The 20673-nt window shown below is 43.9% G+C and overlaps 1 long non-coding RNA gene across 1 annotated transcript in view; it reads left to right on the plus strand.

Annotated features, from left to right (window-relative positions):
- LOC103786292 (uncharacterized) overlaps positions 1–20673 on the plus strand; it is an 82238-nt gene that overhangs the window by 29686 nt on the left and 31879 nt on the right. Inside the window, exons 4-5 of the long non-coding RNA XR_008620299.2 lie at positions 2900–4123; positions 4810–5531. This is a non-coding gene — a long non-coding RNA (uncharacterized LOC103786292). The remainder of the gene's footprint in view (positions 1–2899; positions 4124–4809; positions 5532–20673) is intronic.

The raw sequence follows: 20673 nt of genomic DNA on the forward strand, positions 1-20673 counted from the left end.
CAGTGAGTCAAACCAAATAATGTCCATGTGAGCCTTTGAAATATGGTGGAGAAAGTGGGATTAGGGCCTCAGGCATGAAGAAGAGCCCATGCGGCTCCTCTGGAAACCTACCCTCTGTCTTCTCAATGCCCTATTAGAACTCGCTCAGTTCTTCTGCAGATTCCTCCTGGCGTTCGGTGCCGGATAAACAGTCTCTCAAATTTCTTACATGTTATGAAGCATTGAAGATGACTCTGTATAATCAAATATGCCATTCCACATCTCATTTGTAATTTCACAATTTAGCTCTCTGCACCATTTAAGCACATATAGAGCCTCTAGAGAAATCCTTATTTTTTTGCTAAGGCTTTTATATGTGAGTTTTGTGCTGATTTTGGTCTTTGCTGTATCTAATAAGATTTTCCCAAAGTTTTCTCACCACGAAAAGCTTTATAAAATATAAGGAACCATGGAAATAAACCTTGGCCTATTACAAAATCAAGATAGGCCAAGGAAGTATCAGGTAAGAGGACCAGATTAGAAGCTGAATGTTCATTTTCCTCTTGTGTCTATTCCTTTTGTGTTTGGTTTGACTGGGTCTCTGAAGAATGCTCAGACTGCTTTACAATTATGCAGTGTGTGGCAATTTACAAAGCACATCTTCATTCATTATATTTGGTTTGAGTTTTACAACCACCTTAGCAAGTGGGGCAGGGCAATTATTATCATGCCCATGTTACAGATGGGGAAACTGAGGATTGGAGAGGTTAAGTGACTTGCCTAATCCACTTAGCTAATGATAAGAATTAATTAATCAACTGCAACTCAAAGAATCAAATATAGATTTTCTAATTACAAGTTTGGTGTCTTGTCTCCCTGCTAATCCAGTCTGCCTTCCTAGTGGGAGTACTTTGTAGCTGCTGAGCTGAGATTTCTGAGAGGAGATTGTGATGTCTGAAGTTTACTGCCCATTTAGTTCCGGAATCCATCCACTTCTCTTCACCCCCAGTGCCACTCTCCCAGAGCCAGCCACTGCCATCTCTCACTTGAGTCACTGCTAGAGTCCTCCATTGGTTTCTCTGCTTCTGGTCTCACCTCACTCGGGTCTAATCTTCATATTGCAGTGTAAATGACTTTCTTTTTTTTGAGACGGAGTCTCACTCTGTTGCCCAGGAGAGAGTGCAGTGGCGCAATCTCAGCTCACTGCAACCTCCACCTCCCCAGTTCAAGCAATTCTCCTGCCTCTGTCTCTAAGTAGCTGGGATTAAAGGCACGTGCCACCAAGCCTGGCTAATTTTTGTATTTTTAGTAGAGACGGGGTTTCATCATGTTGGTCAAGCTGGTCTCGAACTCCTGACCTCCTGATCCGCCTGCCTCTGCCTCCCAAAGTGCTGGGATTACAGGCGTGAGCCACCCGCGCCCAGCATAAGCGACTTTCTTATGTAAAAAAGAAAAATTATCCAGATGCTCCTTTTCTTAAAACACTTTGATTTCTCCCATGATCTTTAGAAAAACATCCAAACTCCCTCACATGGTCTGCAAGGGTCTGCATGAATTGACGCTGCTTGCTTCTCTACCCCCACCTCCTGACACCCCCAGCCCCTTCCCACCACCAAACTCTCTCATGTTGGTATCTTTGTTCTCTTCTTCTTATGACTCATTGTCATCTTCCCTCTGCTTAATTTTTTTTCTCTGATCACGTTTAATAATTTTGGAACAATTTGTAACCAGCTCCCCACAAAAACTTATTTATAATTTGTAATTATCATCAGTAGTAGTAACGTTTATTTTTGCAGCATGGCTTAGAGTTTATAAAATGTCAATATTACTTCTGATGATTAGCATAACTGTGATGGGCAGGGATCAGATTTATAAATGGAGGCACTGAGTCTTGAGGATATTAAGGAACTCGCCCACCTTCATGTCATGAGTAAGTATTAGACTCAGCACTTGGGAATCAAGTCTTGAGAATCTAGTTCACGCAACATCATGCAACCTGTCTGCCTTGTTTATTAGCTTCTATAAAGCATTTTCAGGCAGACAGTATAAGGCGCCATGGAAAACTGGGCTGCATTTCATGGACTAGAATGATTTACATGACAGGTGTTCCCAGGCAGAAGGATGAGAGGCACAAAGAAAGGGTGAGAAACAATGGTCTGAAACAGCCAGCACATGGGCTCATTAACCTCTTCTATATAATCGCTCATCTCTCCTAGCTCCCTGCTGACCAGAAATAAGTCAGAGGGGAATTTGTGTGGTAAACTTTCACCTACAGGGACCTGATCTCTGGAGAGAAAAAGGCATCACCAGTGGACAGAGTTTGCTTTCTGTGCTGAGTCATGGGGGCAGTTCTTCTTTCTTGGAATAATTGGGAATCATACTCCTGGGGAAAATATCCATGTCCCCTGCAGTGTTGCTTAAATGACATGAATGCCAAGGGCAATGTATCTCCTGTTAAAATGTCTAACTTCCTAATGGCTTTTTCCAACTCACTTAGCATTCATTTATCACATTCTCATGTTACTCACTTAGTAATAATAATAATAATAATAATAATAATAATAATAAATAATGCGTTGTAGCAGAGTCAGGGAAAGTTGGAACATAGCCCTGCAGATTAATAGTAAACCGTTTAAAAAGAGAAGGAAAAGTACCCAAGCAGGGGTAATGGGGGAAGCATTGTGTGAAGACCCCAAAGTAGTCAAAAACGTGGCAGATTCTCAGCAATTTAGAAGATGGAAGTCACAGGACTTAAAAGTGGGTTGACCTGGCAGAGGATGAGGGAGGGACGAGCGCCAATTGTTCCCAGGGGTCTGGCAGAGCAGCTGCATGGGCCACTGAGTCATTTCACAAGGTGAGGGATGAAAAAGCGAGTTCTTTATTTCCTTCTTGCTTTCCTCTCTTCTTTTTGTTCTTTCAGACTTGCTGATCAGTGCAGCTGAAAACATGTTGAATTTGATGTGCCTGTGGATATTTGAGTCTGGAACATTGAAGACAAGTTTGGTCTGGAGATGTAGACTGGGGATATCTCAGCACACAGATGATAACTGAAATGATGGAGCGGATGATATAACCTGGAGAGAATCTGGTGTGGGAAGAGTCTTCCCTGAGGTGGCCGAACGATGTAATTCTTACTCCAAAGACTGAAATAGAGACAAGAGAAGCTGAAGTTACAGGGTTTTGTCATTGGGAAGACAGTAGAGTGTGTCATATCCCAAGAGTGAAGCAAGGACAAACCAAAGAACAACTGGGAAGATCTGGGAGAAAAAAGGTGAGTGCAGTGGCTAGAAGAAGGGGGAGAAGGTTATGTGAGGAGCAAAAAACTGGGAGGAGTGAGTGGCTCTGGATATTGTCCTTAAAGAAGCTCCAGACTCAAGAGGCCCTTTCACGTGACGGCTGACGTGTGCTTGTAAGGTGGTCGTGGGCACTTTGAAAGGTAGTACTGGGCTGGACTCTATTATTCCTAACATTGCCAGGTGATCATTGTGAGGCTAGCTTACATGGAAAAGGCCTTCAGATTTTTGTGCTTTGTTGAGCACATTGTGTTCTGCCTTAGTTTCCCCAAGGTCCTCATTTTTTTTTCTTTTTTTCAAGAGACAGGGTCTTACTTTGTTGCCAAGGCTGGCTTCAAACTCCTGACTTCAAGAGATCCTCCCACCCCACCCACCCAAAGTGCTGGGATTACAGGTGTGCGCCACTGTGCCTAGCAGGTCATCAGTCTTTGAGATGCTGTTGACAAAGCCATTTGATGATATCAAAGAAGGAATGAAGCATAAGGTTTTTTTGGCCCCTCTGCTTGGGATGCCACTTGCAGGCAGAACTCTCCACAGTTTTACCATCCAGTGAAGAATCACCTGTTTATAGCCTGTGTAAAATCAATGATGCTTCTTGGAAACAAGTCTATTCTCATAGACATCTTGACGTTGCATGGCTGAGTCATTTGTCAGAGTGCTCTGGCTTTAAATATACCTCCAAGTCTTAAGACACATGAACTTTTGAGGTGCAGGAATCAGCAATTCTAAAAGGCACAAGTCTTCCATCCAAGGTCCTGGTTGCCTTCTAGATCCTGTTCTAACAAACAGATCTCCAAATCTCATTTGCTTCACCCCATACAAGTTTATTTGCCGAGAACATCAAGGTGAAGGTATGCTCCATGAACTAGCAGCATTGGCATTACCTGGGAGCTTGTTAGAATTCAGAATCTCAGACCCACCTCAGACCTACTGAATCAGAATTTCATTTTAACAAGATCTCCAAGTGGTGTATAAGCACATTAAAAATTTGGAAGTGCTGCCCTAGATTACCAAAGTATCCTTGATGGTTCTCATAGCAGAGGGATAAAAGGAAATCAGACACGATGAAATAGAAATAAGAGAAGACAAACAGAGGCAGTTCAACCTGCTGTCAAATCTTGAATTATGCCAAACTATGTAAAGTCTATGCCTGAAATCTCAGCATACGAGTGCCCAGGGCAAAAGCTATTGGAGCCAGCCTTGGCTCATGACCAGTGCATTGTTCAGTTAGATGGTCCTTCTCCTTCCATGCTTGTTTACCTGGGGGACAGATGCCAGGGCAGGCTGATTTCCATTTCTTCAGCTTGCCTCTTTGCCATTACTGCCTGGGCATGCAGGTGGGAAGAAGAGGGACTAATTGAGTGCATTTGATTATAAATGGAAAATACAGCACAGTTTTCCCCCATGTGGCACCCCAAAGAGCTAACATTAAGGGGGTGATTACTGGCCCTTTATTATTTTCATTTTGGTAAATCTGGTTTTCTTGCACCCCCACACCTATGTTCAGGGTTAATTCTGTGTTATTTTCTCCCTGCAGGCCTGTGCTGAGTGCCACAGGGAACAGCATTTAGCAACATCAAGCAGGAGAGGCAGAGAAAGCAGCAATAACTCCACATATGACTTGGAAATTGGCTCAGTCTCGTGGCAGGAGATGTGTGTTTTTATGGTGTTAAGTGTGAAGGAGTGAAAGCAGCCAGTGATCAGGAGCGCCAACGCAGCTCCTTCCCAGGAGCCTTCCCGGCTGCTTCCCCTTTGTGGGAGATGTGCTGGAAGGAGTACTAAGAGGAGAGATGCTTTGCTTTAGTAGGATGGCAGCTTTGGGAAAGAGACGCGAGAGTGAGTGTGCAGAGAGCTTGTTCTGAGTGCAAGAGATAAGTGGGATGCATCCTGTCTTAGAGGCAATCAAGCAAGAGAGGATGGGGTGGCAGGCACTTCAGCTCTCTAGCCCCTCCTTCCAGGGCAGAGCCATTTTAGAGACCCACGCCTTTTCCCCATCCATAGGCTGCTGAAGCCAGAAACAGCCCAGCACTTAAGAGGGGAGCGGAAAATGACATCACTAGTCTGGGCAGTATCTTCTCAGCCTAAACCATTATTCCCTCCCTCCCTTTTAACAAAGACTCCTAGTTTCCCACCCAATATGCAGTCTCCATTTTCTTCCTAATTGAATGTTGACTTCTTCCCCCTGGGAAACAAGATATCAAGGAAAATGATGCACCTTGTTTGCCTCCCTTGCAAGTGGGCCTGGCCCATCCATCAGAGGTAAGTAGAAGTCATCAGGTGGGGCTTTCAGGCAAGCTCTTCAATGAAGCTGACTCAGCTGGGGGACGATTTTTCTCTTCCTCCTTCTTTCTGCCTAATATGTGGACATCTGTTTGGATCTTGAGGCAAATTCGATGACAGAATCACATCCTAGAGGTATTAAAGCAGACGTTTAGGAGGACACTGGTACCTGATGACTGCTGTATCTGCCTATGACTGGACTTCAGTGTAAGAAGCCACTTGTTTGAATTTTCTGTGCATGCAAGGAACTCCATTCTAAGTGCTGTATCTCTCGCCCATGCTGCCTGTATTAGGTAGGGAAAGTAAATTTATCTGCTGTAACAAACAACTTCCAAATATTAGTAGCTTAACCCAACAAAAGTTTGTTATTCATGTTGAGACAAATGCATACATAACTGGTTGGCCGGCAGCCTCCATGGGACCCAGGGACACGTGGTCCTTCTGTCTGTGTCTCTACTGAACCATATGCCCTTCACAGCTTCTGTGTGGCAGCAGGTGGGGAAAGTGAGCAGGACTAGTACATGAGTGGTTTTATGGGCCATGCCCGGGGGAGGCACAGTCAGCATTCACTGAGATTTCATTGGCTAGAATTCAGTCACATGGCCACAGAGGGCGCTGGGAAGTGTAGTTTGGGTATGTGCTCAGGAGGAAAAGGAAATTAATTTTGGTGAATACATCATAGTTTGCCAACCACACCTAAAAAAAAGGAAGAAGGAAAGGAAAATAAAGGAAGAAAAAAGAAAGAGGAAGGAATGAAGGAAGAAAAGAAGGAAAAAAGGAAAGAAACAAAAAGAAAAAGAGAAAGAAAAGGAAAGAAAAAAAGAGAAAAGGCCAGTAAATGCTCAATTTTTCTCTAGAGGTAATTAAAACATGTTTTCTGAGGCCCAGAATATGTCAATTGGTAGAAGAATGGAATCAATGAATGTCATTGATTCCAAATGGATTTATGTGTTATCCAGCGTTCCCTTCCTTCAGAAGGGTCTTGTTCAGCACCTCCGTGTACAGAACACTGTGGCTACAGTTCACTGGGGATGAGGGGATGGCTCTCTATGAAAGCCAGTGTGGATTCACAGCCCCAGCAGAGGCCAGACTGGTGGAGGCTATTCTGCTCAGTAAGGCTAGTGGCCCAGGAGCTAGATAGATCTTGGCCAGAATCTGGGTTCTTTGTTGTAACCAAACCCGAGGCTGACCTTGGGCAGGCAACTCCCCTTTTATGGGCTTTGGTTTCTCTATTTCCTGATGTGTAAAGTAGGAATAATAATAACTGCCCTATGTGTGTGCCTCTCTTGTTAGGAGTAAGTAATGTAATGAAGCTCTTGACCCAGAGTAGCGGGTCAATAATTGCCAGCTGTTGTTCTCACCTACTTCAGCCTTCTCTTTAGTTGGCTCCTTATTGCCTATGGAGCAAAACGTCACAGCTTGGTGAATAAGACCGTTCTCTCTCTGGCTCGTACCTATATTTCCAGCCTCATCTCCTACCACGTTGTTCGTTTACTCTATAGTTCTGCTTCACACCTGAACTTCTACTGTTCCCTAGGCCTGCCAGGCCCTTCTGACTTGCCAGGCCAGTTCTGCAACCTGATGCCTCTGCTCCTGTTGCTCCCTTTACTTCTAACATGGGGTCTTTCATTCTTGGCACTACTGCTGACCTTTGGGCCCAGGTCATTGTTGGGGAACTGTTCTGGGCATTATAGGATGTTTACCAACATCTCTGACCTCTACCCACTGGAAGCCAGTAGCACTCTCCTGCCCACAGTCATGACAACCAAAAATGTCTCCAGACATTGCCAAATGTCCCTGGGGACACAATCACTGCCTGTTGAGGACCCCTGTTCTAATGTCTTGCACTCCCTTGTCTGGAAGGAGTACTAAGAGGAGAGATACTTTGCTTTAGTAGGAGGGCGGCTTTGGGAAAGAGCCTACACATATTTGAATCCCTACCTATAATGTCAGTCCCCACTGTAAAACTTCCCTTGTCTTCTCCAAAAATAATCAAATACGAATCGCCTTGTCCTCTGTGGCCTCATGGCACTTCATTTGTTTTTTTGTTTAGCATTTACTTCTCTAATTCTCATTTATCTGTCCACTAGACTTGCTGCTATCTTGCTCATCCCTTTATCCTCAGCATCTAGCATAGTTTCCAGATGCTTCTTTTTTTAATCACAAAGTAAATTAAAAAATATTTAAAGTTAAATGCATAAATTAATGACTGCTGAATACATAAATGCCTTCTCAAAAGACAGATTGCTGTTTAAGATTAATTTGAACAGTGGAACTACTGTCTGATTAAAATGAAAGCTGAAAGTATGAGTGCTGCTAAGCGCTTGGGTGGGTTCAAGGAACCATAGAACCCAGGAGGTGTGCTTTGTCCGTAACATCTGGATTCCAGGAGGCAATGGAAAGAAGCTTGGCAAGTTAGAAAGGAGGAAGGGTTGGGGTGACCATGGGGCTTGGAAAAGATCTGTTAGGAAATCTGGGGAAACTTCAACTGCTTTGGGTAAAGAACGCACAAGTGTATGAAATGATGAAGCAGGTGTCAGACAAGGCCCAAATGAACCACTTGGGGCAGGGCTAATACAGGAGTTCAAAGAAGGGCGTCCAATCATCGCTAGAGAAGAAAAGCCTTCTGGTCAGAGTCCCTGCTCCCTCTTTGGCCACATCTATTACCATGACAACACATTCCCCACAAGGGCTCCAGTCCAGCCCAGCTGGCCTCCTTGCTGTTTCTCCACACCTGCTGTGCTCCCACCTCAGGGTCTTTATGCAAAGGGGCCCTGGTCTCCTGCCTATCTTGCTCCCTCATTTTATTCAGATTTCTGCTCAGATCTCAAGCCCTCTGACTTCTAGATCTACAATATTATCCCTCTCTACCCCTTACCCAGATTTATTTTTACTCATAGCATTAAATATTTAACTGCCTATGATCTACCTCCTAATTGAATGTGAGTTACATGAGGACAGATAATTTTTTTTTTTTTCACTGCTGTATCTTTGATGCCTGAAGCAGTGCCTGGCATACAGTAAGTGCTCGACACGTATTTGCTGAATGAACAAATAGAAGCATGAATTGAGGGAGTTTGGCTTCAGCTGGCCTTGAAAGAGTGGAAGAAGAGGTGGGTGTGGAGCCAGGCAGTGAGTGGGGATGGAGGAGGCTGCAGACTCAGGGCCCCTTCCAGTGGTGGCCCCTACTCATCCCCTCTCACAGTGTGCAGGGGAGCCAGGATGGCTTCCTCAAAAGCTGGCAGGAAGAAGGGAGGGCAGAAGAATGCACATTTGGCCTGCTACTTCTGCTAAGGCAGACGTGTTAGAAAAGATAATTGCAAAATATCAAGTGCCATGGAAACACTTATTAATACCAGGGGCTCGTGCTTCGACGGAGCCGGAGGCTTGCTCTGGCTGCGGTGAACAGCCAGCAGTTCTGAAGCTCATCCAAAGCATTTGGTTTCTTGGACCCAAAATCACAATGCTCAGTACACAATGATTTAGTGCCTTCTGTCAGAGCTTCTCAGAGCATGTCACCAGCAGTCACCCTGCCCACGTCCTCAGGAGGAGGTGGCACTGAGCAGTGGGTACGCGGTCCAGTTTGTTTGTGACTAATGTGTTTTTGGAAGCTTGTACCCCCTCTTCAGCTACCCAGTTTTCCTTTTGCTTTGCATGTCTCTGAGCTGTCCATTTGTTCTTCACAGCCAGGAATAATAACCTCTCTAACCTCAAGCATCAAAAACCTGCTCCACAGCCAGCTATTTTAGAGGCTCATAGCCTCAATGGGGTATGGAAGGAGGGTATGGGATGCAGCTGTACGGACACTCTGTCTCTATGCTGCTCACAGGAGGAATCTGAGTGGTAGCTTCCCCAATCCCATGACTCAGCTAGGGACAGAGGAAGGAGCAGGGGACAGGGAGACACACTGGGGGTTCAGTTTGCTCCTGGGTGGTGCTATGTGGGATCCACACACACTTACTCCATTTCCGGGCAGGCTGAGCTTCTCTGAGTGGAACAGCAGAGGGGCTGGCATGTGGGAGACAGAGATGGGTAGGTGATGCCATGGGATGCCAGAAATAGGAAACACTCAGGACAGCCGTGAGTCACACGGGCCTCTCACATTTTTTCCTAAGCGAGGGGAGGGAAGGCAAGTTCATGTAGACTCTGCACTCAGAAAGCAGAAATATCTAAATATCTTAGCCGTTCCCCAAGGATGCTGGTTTCTCTTAAGGTAATTCCTGTGTTTTCTTGATTTGATGGTTCAAGAGTGAGCAAATCTACTGTCTTTCATGAAAATATTTTAGAGCCCCATAATGGGTACATCTTTCCTGCTTCATAGCCATTCTTGTTTTCAAAAAATTTTCTTAATCACATTGTATTTTCTCTAGCTGACTTTATGGTAAGAATGCAGTATATAACACATATAACATACAAAATATGTGTATACCAGTGCTGTGGGCCAGTGCTGGCTGAGAGGTAGCACTGTTACAACTCTTTTCTTCATCTTGGTTTTAATTTTAGAGACCAAAGTTGTGTGCTTATGTTATTAGTAAGGCTTCCGGACAATGGTATCCTATTAGCAGTGAAGTGTTAGGAAAGTCAAGTTATAAGTGAATTTTTGACTGTGCAGGGAGTCAATGCACCTAACTCCCATATTGTTCAAGGGCCACTGTGGTTCCTTTTGTTTTTTCTTTCAGGATATGCTTAACGTTCATAGTAACCAGAATTTGCCTTTTAAAAAATTAGGCAGCTTTGGAGACAGAAGCATATGATGTGATTTGTCTTATACCTTGTCCCATTTTTTTTATTTTTTTTTATTTTTAAAGATTTAATGGCTACAAGTGCAGTCTCCTTGCACGGATATATTGCATGGGCTTTTAGTGTAACTCTCACCCAAATAGTGTACATTTTACCCAATAGGTAATTTTTCATCCCTCACCCGCCTCCCACCTCAAATCCATTCTAAGCATATGCGAACCATCTCTCCAGTCCACGCAGGGGTGGGTAGCTGTGTGGCTACAAGGCTTGGCAGAAGAGCTCCAAAACTTCTCCTTGATTTGCTTTGGCTCCTGACTAGGTTGCATTACCTGCAGGCAGGGGCATTAGCTTCTGTCCCATCCATATTTGTTGGGCATTCAGCCATGAGCAGAGGAGCTGGAAGCTGTTGCTCAGTGAACAGTGGAATTAGGTGCAGGGAACCGAGACCCCTTGTTGGCTGGGACTGACTTAGGCGAGCAGCTGCTCTTACCAGGGGCCACTGGGCATGCTTGCCATGGGCCAGTGCTGGCTGGGAAGTGGCACTGTTATACTTCCTTTCTTCATCTTGGTTTAAATTTTAGAGGCTAAAGGCAGGCGGTGGAGGGAGGAAAGACTGAAGACAATGAGGGTATGCCGAAAGCTCACTGGAGAGTGCATGGGAGGTAGATTATCTGCCTTGCCCAGCGCACTTCCCTATTCTGGGCCTGCACCCATCTTCTTTATCCCAGGCTGGCTCCTTCTGGCCTGAAGACAATTCCCCTGTCCCATTCTCCTCACCCTCCCTACCTGCTCCCAAACCCGTCTCCTGTTATGCCTTTTGATGACTTCTCCTTAGTTGCCACGAAGAAGTGCTCATATCAGCAAACAGATGGCGGCTGAGGCATGTAGCATAAAATATATTTATCAAGGCAAACAGCTGTAGCCCATTTCATTCGGCAGAATTCTATTAAAAGTTCTCCAGAGCTACAAGCCTCTCTGAGATGGCAACCTGAATGCAGCCCAGGGAGAGGCGGCTTTGTGCCACTCTCCTCCCCACTTCTCCTTTCTTTGCGAGGCCAAAGAGAAAGCGGCCAGTCTCCTGTATTCTTCCTTGCAGGCTTCAATTAAAATGCTGCAATTGCATTGGCAGCCTTGACTCTCCTGCCTCCTTGGGCTGGTGGGGGGCCCTTCCTAAGTGCTCCCATTTTCCAGGCAGACAATAATGACTCCCAGCTGCACCATTACAATTACTGGGCACTGTCTGGGGCAAGTGGCTGCTCTCTGGGCTCCTGTCCTGTCCTGTCTTCCATCAGAATGAACAAAAGTCTATTCACTGGGAACCAGGAAATGCTCCCTGTCCCCTGTCTCCAGCTCTCATCACACTTTCTTGCTGCGCTTCCTGTTTTTGGGGGGATGGCCAGGAAACTGCCATGATTTCTCCCGTCATAGATTGGAAGAACAGTGATCTAAGAGTTGGGAGACTGGGATCTATTCCAGATTCAGCCATTAATTTGCTTTGAAATTGGGCAATCCTTCTCATTTGTCTGGGCTCTTTGTTTCCTCTTTGAGGGGTGGGACTTGATTAAAGGAGCACATTCAGGTATGTTTAGGAGCCAGACAGCTGTGAAATGTCCAGGTATAGACAATGCCACAGTACATAGTGTGTGCTTTTCTGAAAGGCAGGTGCTATTCTAAAAACAAGAGCCGTACCAATTTGTAGGGAAACACTTGTATATGGGGCTGTAGTTTGAGACCCACCAAGACTAAATGTTTGCTAACATTCCATTAAGATTCAATATATATATATTTTTTTTTTGAGATGGAGTCTCACTCTGTCACCTGGGCTGGTCTCTCCTTCAGCCTCCTGAGTAGCTGGGATTACAGGCACCCGCCATCACGCCTGGATAATTTTTGCAATTTTAGTAGGATGAGTTTTCACCATCTTGGCCAGGCTGGTCTTGAACTCCTGACCTCGTCATCCACCCGCCTCAGCCTCCCAAAGTGTTGGGATTACAGGCGTGAGCCACCGTGCCCGCCCAAGATCCAATATTCTGTAATAGCTATTGAGATACACTTGGGGGAAAAACTGAACTCCAGAGATGGCAAATGGATATGAATTGGTAGTCTATAGGAAATTACCACCTTTGGCATTTTTTTAGAGGAGTAATGAAAGAGATGATTGGAGACCTTGGACATTCTGCCCTTCCTTGTGGGGAGTATCCGTCACCTTGAGAAATCACCTTGGTTTAGTGGGACTGAAATAGGGTTTCTGGTGCCAGACCGGGTTCAAAGCCTCACTTTGCTCCTTGACAGCTGTGCAACCTCTCATAGGTCACTTAGCTATGCCTCAGTTTTACCTCAGGTAGATTATTTAACTGCATCCAAGTTACAGCTTAGTTTCTCCAATTGTGAAATGGCAGTAAAAGTAGGACTTTTTTTCACAGAGCTTATATGAGGATTAAATTGACGAATCTGAATAATTAATCCAGAATCATGCCTGTTGTAGAGTAAGTGCTCAATAAATGCTAATTGTTATTTATGGAGATGACCTTCCAGCTTTGTTGTGTTGGCACAAAATTGGACAAGTGTGCCATGAGTGGTTCTGTGGAGCTAATATTTACAAATCCCTGGCAACTGTGGTGAGGCTTATCTCATCTCTTCCACCAAACACATCATCGTATGGCTTCTGCTGGCAGCCAAGACTGCACACTGACAATTCCTCCCATAGATGATACACTTTTACATGCATCAGCTAATTAGATTCCGTGGAGGGAAAGAGGCAAGTAATGCCTTCTGCATTTGACAAAGGCAGAAGTAGAAGTTCAAAGAGGTTACATAATTTGCTCAAAGTCACCCAGCCAGTGATTATTAGAGTCAGGATCTGAGTCTATGATATCTGATTCTCTTGACAGTTGTCTTTCCATGTTATGGGACTACTTTTATACACATTAACTACTTGCTCATGATTGCGGTTAATTAGCATGTTACAGCCAGCATAGCTCTGTTGAGTTGCCGGGTTCTCTAAATTTATCCAAAGTGTCACTTCGGGTGCTTGTTTCGAACTCTGATTTCTCAGCCCCAATCCAAGCCTACTGAATCAGGATTTCCAAAGGTGAGACTCAGGAATCTGCATGTTTACCAAGCTCCCCAGGTGATTCTCATGATCAGAAATGTCTAGGAAACCCTGGGCCAGAAAATTCTGCCCAGAAAACTCACCAATCAGCTTTGCACCTGGTCAGATATTAGAAGAGCTATATAGAAACATCTAGTAAGGTCATGACAGGAAGTGGGAAAAGAGAGTGGCTGGCTCGAAGAACTAAAAGAACAAATAAAGCAAAGTCCATGGGTAATTAATTTAATTTGCAACATTGGTATTGCATTCTTATTTACAAGCAAGGTGGCTTATTAGGTCTTGCATGGTGGGTCAGGAGTATCATCTCGGAAAATGAAAGACACTTATCAGAGCCAAAGAGCATTTAGTGGCTGAAAACAATGGATGTGCTCACTTGCCTGCTCTACTTCCAAGAAAAGTTCTGACACAAGGTGAGGTTTTTATCTTGTAACGTCTGTTAGATTGTGTTCAGTTGAACATTGCAATGAGCTTTAAGCTACTTTGTGGTCAATGAATCTTTTGGGAACACCCACAGAATACAGGACAATATGCCGAGAGCTGGGGGTACAGAGTAAAGGCTATGCCTAACCTCAAGAAGCCTTCTGTTTAGTAGGTGAGAAAATAATTGAAATACGTCATTGAAAGATGTAATTCAGGGCAGTTATAATCTCATAATAATAACACTCCAGGTAATGGTAGCTCCCTCTTTAGTTAATGGCTTATTGACACTTTGCAAGGGAGAGACAAAGGTCCCTTTGAGTTCCACACTCAGTGTTAGCTTACCAGTAGTACTTTCCAGCTTCTGCCTTTTCGCTCCTGCTTTGTTTAGTTGGCATGCTATTCCTTCATTTGCTACCTTCACTCATGAAAACTCCACCAACATGTCAAGGATTAAATTAAATCCCACCATAACAAAATGATTTTTCAGTACAGCAGGACTGGCCCATCCTAAGGAACATCCAGTTGTTCCTCCCTCATGGTCCCATGTTCTGCACTAGCTTGTTTTCTGTGTTCTTAACCTGTCACCTTGCCAGACTTTACACTTCTAGAAGACTGGAGCTGGAATTACTGAAGTTTCACCTGCAGATTTTCGCACAGAACCCCACTCACAGCAGGTGTTAGATGATCACATAGTTTGTCTGTAACCTATTTGCAGATGACACAGGTATGACGAGCCCAAACCTCTGATCCTTGAAGCTTGTCTGTGTTAGCTGGACATTTTTGATTGTACCAAATGGAAATCAAATTCAAATCATTTCAAGTAATAACAGGGATTTCATGGCTTATGTAACTGCAAAATCTCTGGGTGTAGTTTTGCTAGCTGTAGGCACAGGTAGATCAGAGTTTATAAATGTTGTGAGGAGTCTGTTTATCTCAATTTGTTAGCTCTGTTTTTGTCAAGGTTGGTTTGGTTCTTGAGTAGACTCTTTACATGTGGGGGCAGAGATGGTTCCTAGCATTGCTGGGCTTATGTTCCACCTGATTAATAATCTCAGAGGAAAGAGAGAGCCTCTGTCCTATTCCTGACAAAATTCCAATGCCCACCCTTCACTGTGACCTGATTAGCTACTTCCAAACCTGAAGGTGAGGGCTTATTAGGCTCCATTGGAACCGCAAGAATGCAGAGTGGGCAGAGATGTACACTCTGTTTTTTTTTTTTTTTTTTTTTTGAGACAGAGTCTCACTCTGTTGCCCAGGCTGGAGTGCAGTGGCACAATCTCAGCTCACTGCAACCTGCGCGTCCAGAGTTCAAGAGATTCTCCTGACTCAGATTCCTGAGTAGCTGGGATTACAGGTGCATGTCACCACGCCCGGCTAATTTTGTATTTTCAGTAGAGATGGGGTTTCACCAAGTTAGTCAGGCTGGTCTTGAACTCCTGACCTCGTGATCCACCCACCTCGGCCTCCCAAAGTGCTGGAATTACAGGCGTGAGCCACCGCGCCCTGCCGAAGTGTACACTCTTAAACAGAAATGAGGGGAATGGGGGCTGAGCAGGCAAGAACAACAGATATCTGACCTAGGGTTATTTAGCTTTTCATGGGAAAATATTCCACAACCAAACTACTTTCTTTAACACTGATATCATTTCTGATGCTAAACAGGCATTGTAAAAAATGCACACATTAATCATAAGATGAACCAATCCTGCAGCAAGTAAAAAGCTCAGGGCACCTCGTCTTCTCTATGGAATATCATAACCCATGCAAACTTATCCTAAAGAAGTAACCCCAGATGCATACCGAGAGTCAAGGCTGTTAAATGCAGCAATATTTAAGTAAAATAGCAACAAAATATTGGAAATAACATAAATATCCACAATAGAGAAATGGTTAAGTACCTTATAGTTTTTTGCTATTAAAAGTGCTGTTCCTAAAACGTACTTGATATAGAAAAATGCTCAGGAAATTACAATACGATGTTCCACAAAAACGCCAAGATGCAAAAGTATTTATATTTAACGATCCCAGATTTGTGTGAATATACACAGTTTCACTAAAGGCTGGAAGGAAATACTCCGAGGTGTTAAGAGTTCTCTGAATGGTAAAATTGCCAGTGAATTTTTTCTGCCTTTATACTTTTCTGTTTCCCAAATTTTTGCACAAGAACGGTATCATTTCATGATTGAAAAAACACACTTAATATTTTTAAACGCATACTTCAGTGTCAGTGCCGTGGAAAACACATCCCATTGGATTTATGGTGCTTGCAAGTGGGAGGACCCATTCTTTCTGGGGCAGAGGCCAGAATACACACAGAGAAGAGCTTTTTGGCTTGCGTTGCCCCAGGCTAGGCAAGAGGGCATCACTGGCTTCTGTTTCTCATGGGTCAGGGTTCCTGTTATTTCCATATGGGTGGTTTCTTCATTTGCTGCTCACTCAGGCTTCCGGGGAGATATCCACCCCCCTCCTTATTTACTAAGTGGGGGAGGCAGAGCAGGAGGAAGATGGAGAGAGAGAAGAGAGAGTGCTGAAATCTTTCCCCCCAAAGGACTGCAATAAAGGAGCATATGTATCAACTAAAAAAATTCCTTGGCAACAAAAGCTTTTTAATTGAACACAGTCTCTTCAGCCAACTTATGTAAATTCTATCCCAATTTTGGGCATCTATTTTGAGCACAGAGAGAAGCGGTATGAATCTTGCCCTAAAATTGTGCTCAACAGAAGGGGTGACGCCATATGGATGCCATGTTATCGGAGCCTGTTACCTGCTAACCGAGATGAGAAATTACAGGTTATAATCCCCTTCCTGCTGTCTGAGGAGCCCAGGTGGGTGGGGAGCGCTTTGGGTATCAGGTACTGGGTGATCCATTGATACTTGCTTGGGGCCTTCCCACAGGTGTCTGAGAGGTCACAGGGTGAAGGATAAGAGAATCAGTGCCTCTAGATGGGGCAGCGGGGTGAGGGGTGGAAAGTGCTTGCTTCTACCCCCAAAGGAGCTGGATTTCCTTCTCCTCAGCTTAGGTGGGAATCTGGCTGGCCATGTAAAACTAACCAGCTGGGAGTTAGTGAGTGGCTCTTTGGGGACTAGACCAACCTTGAGAAATGGCCTCGCGTGGAAGTTGGGAACTGGGAGGAGGGTGATGCACCTATTGCATTGTACCTATTAGTGGAAAAGATGGAGAAAGAGATCCGGGGAGGACTGTGGGCCCACTCTGAGTATTCTCCTCCATGGGGAGCTATGAGTTCAACCCACCCCTCCCTCTGTGTCTTAGGGAAATGATGAGTTTTGGGATCTGCAGGAGGTTGGCTACAAGTCAGATAACAAAATATGGGTAGCAGGAACTGCAAGTTGCCTGGTTTTTGTAAGTGGCTTCTAATGAATCTGGAGATTTTCTCTGGAAATGCACTTATCATAGATAAAATGATAGCTTAATATATGTGGGAAAAATCATGTGGACACGTTACATTTATTTGTCTATGCCTAACTTGTTTCCCCCAAAGTCACTCCAAATCATAGGCGAAAATCCCAGGCCAATTCAATGTCAGGTGTTTATTCTTTCTCTTTGCTTGCTCTTAAGTAGGTTTAAAAGCTGTATTGGCTACCTGAGCACATAGGTGTTTCCACCATTGATGTGATAACTTTGGATGGTCTCAATCGTAGGCTGCACGAAAATGGTGTACAATTACCTTTCTGAAAAGCTCTTACAGGATTGCATCCTGTGTCCCCAGTGCCTGGTAGAGGACCTGGAACAGAATTGGTAGTAAGAAATGTTATTAAACAAATAGATACATACACAATTTCCATTGGTCCTGCCCACTTTTGCTTGGAGAAATAAAGCATGCAAGAGACCAATGGGGCTGTCAGTGAGAAGTGTTGGATCCAAGAGTTAAAGCAATAGGGTAGAAGTAAAAGAGTTCTTTGTCTAAGGTCAACTGAGAATATGAAGGTTATTTGTTTCACCAAAATTCCCTAGTTTTTTCTCTATAAAATGAGGATGATTGTCATATAGCAAGTGATCGATAACTCACTACTTATAAATGTCCAAATTTTTTAGAAGCTACCTATAGATTAAAGATACCAATACGCCACCTGATCTTGCTGTTTTTCCTTTGCTTGACTGTTTTCCATGAACCAACTCAGCTGGTCCATGGAAAATATTGCTCTTTCTCCCTTATTTACTCTCTTCCTTTCTTCTTTCCTTTTACCATACATGTTTATTCAACACTTATTATATTATAGGCACCATGATAGTCATTTGGGATAAAAAAGGGAAGGGGTCATGCCTGACTTCAAGGAATTTACATTCTAAAGAAGGAAGCAAACAACCAAATCAATAGTTATACTAGACTAAGATGCACTTACATGGACATATACAGGGTACGGTAGGAATACAGAAGTGAGGTAGCTAAGTCAGATTATGAACTCCTAAAAATAGTAAATGAGGTTCTGAGATGGCTTATAAGATTGCATGTATGTGTACGAGAGAGAGACAGAGAGAGAAGTGGAGGAGAGTAATAATTTATACAACACGTTATTTGTAAAAGATAACTGACTAGAGATGACATCTATGATACTTCAAAGTTGTTTTGAGGAAAAACTGAAGAAATACACATGAGCCACTTATCATAATGCCTGGCTAATAAAAATTCCAAAAATAGTAGTTATTGGTGGTGGTCATAGTAGTATTACTATTGTATCTTATATACATCAATGAACATTTAAGAATATCTATTATAGGTTAGGTACTGTATTAAGCCCTGAAGAAACATATGGTGTGGTAAAGAATGTGAATACGCAAATAATTCATTGGTTTATAGAACATCATGTGTGAAAATAGAAACATGGAAAAGTAAAGCAATAGTATAGAAAAGGGAACGCTTAAAATGGTTGGAATAGTCGGCCAGGCGTGGTGGCTCAAGCCTGTAATCTCAGGACTTTGGGAGGCCGAGGTGGACAGATCACGAGGTCAAGAGATCGAAACCATCCTGGCCAAAATGATGAAACCCCGTCTCTACTAAAAATACAAAAAAATTATCTGAGCGTGGTGGTGTGCGCCTGTAGACCCAGCTACTCGGGCACCTGAGGCAGGAGAATCGCTTGAACCTGGGAGGCAGAGGTTGCAGTGAGCCAAGATCACACTAATGCAGTCCAGCCTGGGCAACAGAACCAGAATCCATCTCAAAAAAAAAAAAAAAGGTTGGAATAGTCTGAAAAGTGTTTTAAAGGATGAATAGGAGTTTGCTATATGGACAAGGAGCAGTAGGGAAGGACATGGCAGGTGAAGGCATTAATCAACATGGTATATCCAGGGAATTGCCAGAGAAGATGGGCAGCAGCAGTAGTTGAGGATGAAAAGCCTGTCAACAATGGTATAACATTTTTAACAAATTACCCTGCAACAAGGAGCCACTAGATGCATATTTCTATTATCAAACTCATTCAACTGTATTGTAAGTTGTCTACATTTTCTTCCCTTCAGGAATGTGAGCTACTTGAATGAAGAAATGTTTATTATTTTTTTCACTCCCTACTGCCTAGCGTATACTATGTACTCAATATTTGTTGAATGAAGAATCAATTAAAATCAATTCCTAAGAGGAATTCCAGACTTTCTTGAGGCGATATATGCTTGGCATTTCAGAGGTCTGGGCGCTCCTCCCAGGGGTATTCACTGAAGGGTGTTGAGTGGCTATTCTCCATGTCTGGTGAAAAGGAGACCAGGGTGAAATGTTTTAGCTGCAGTGGAGAGACTGACCTTTTAACATCAAGTCATCACCTAATAATAAGATTTTATGGGGCACCAAAAATGGGGTGATTGAGAGTGGCCATGGGATCATTTTCTCAATTTTTTTTATTGACAAAGGACAACGTATTAGGGTTCTCCAGAGGGAAAGGACTAACAGGATATATGTATATATGAAAGAGAATTTATTAAGAAAAATTGACTCACACGATCACAAGGTGAAGTCCCATGATAGGCTGTCTGCAAGCTGAGGAGCAAGGAAACCAGTATTGGTTTAGAAGTCAGTCCAAGTCCCAAAACCTCAAAAGTAGGGAAGCTGACAGTGCAGCCTTCAGTCTCTGGCCAAACCAGAGTGGGGAGAGGTGTACACTGTTTCTTTTTTTTTTTTTTTTGAGACAGAGTCTCACTCTGTTGCCCAGGCTGGAGTGCAGTGGCACAATCTCAGTTCACTGCAACCTCCGCCTCCTGGGTTCTGAGAGCACCTGGCAAGCCACTGGTATAAATCCATGAGTCCAAAAGCCAAAGAACTTGGAGTCTGATGTTCGACATCCAGCACAAGAGAAAGATGAAGGCTGGAAGACTCTGCAAGTCTGCCCCTTCCACCTTCTTCTGCTTGCTTTTTCTAGCCACGCTGGCAGCTGATTGGATGGTGCCCACCCACATTGAGGGTGGGTCTGTCTCTTCCAGTCTACTGACTCAAATGTTAATCTTCTCTGGCAACACCCAGAAGCAATACTTTTCATCCTTCAATCCAATAAAGTTGACAATATTAACTCTCACGGAGAATTTTGCTGAAAGGGTTGTTTTTGGGGATTAATTCTAACTGGAAAGGCTCTGCTAGGAGACACAATCTGGGGGTCTTACGAAAATTGGTTTTTCAGTAGATAAACATGAGGTTGAAACAACATGGGATAGGCTTTTAGTCTAAGGGACCAGCTTTGACGTCGGTTGCCTTGATAAGCTCAAAGGGAGGCTCAGAGGGTGGGTCCCCTCCCCTGCCTCTCAAGCAGCAGGTCAGTTTGAGCTCACATCTCACCTCGGGAAGTAGGAAATTGAATGACTGCTCTTCTCACTTCACAGGGCAGGTTTTTTATCCTCTGGGGAA

This window comes from Pan paniscus, chromosome 9 (assembly GCF_029289425.2).
Source record: "Pan paniscus chromosome 9, NHGRI_mPanPan1-v2.0_pri, whole genome shotgun sequence".
Taxonomy (NCBI): domain Eukaryota; kingdom Metazoa; phylum Chordata; class Mammalia; order Primates; family Hominidae; genus Pan; species Pan paniscus.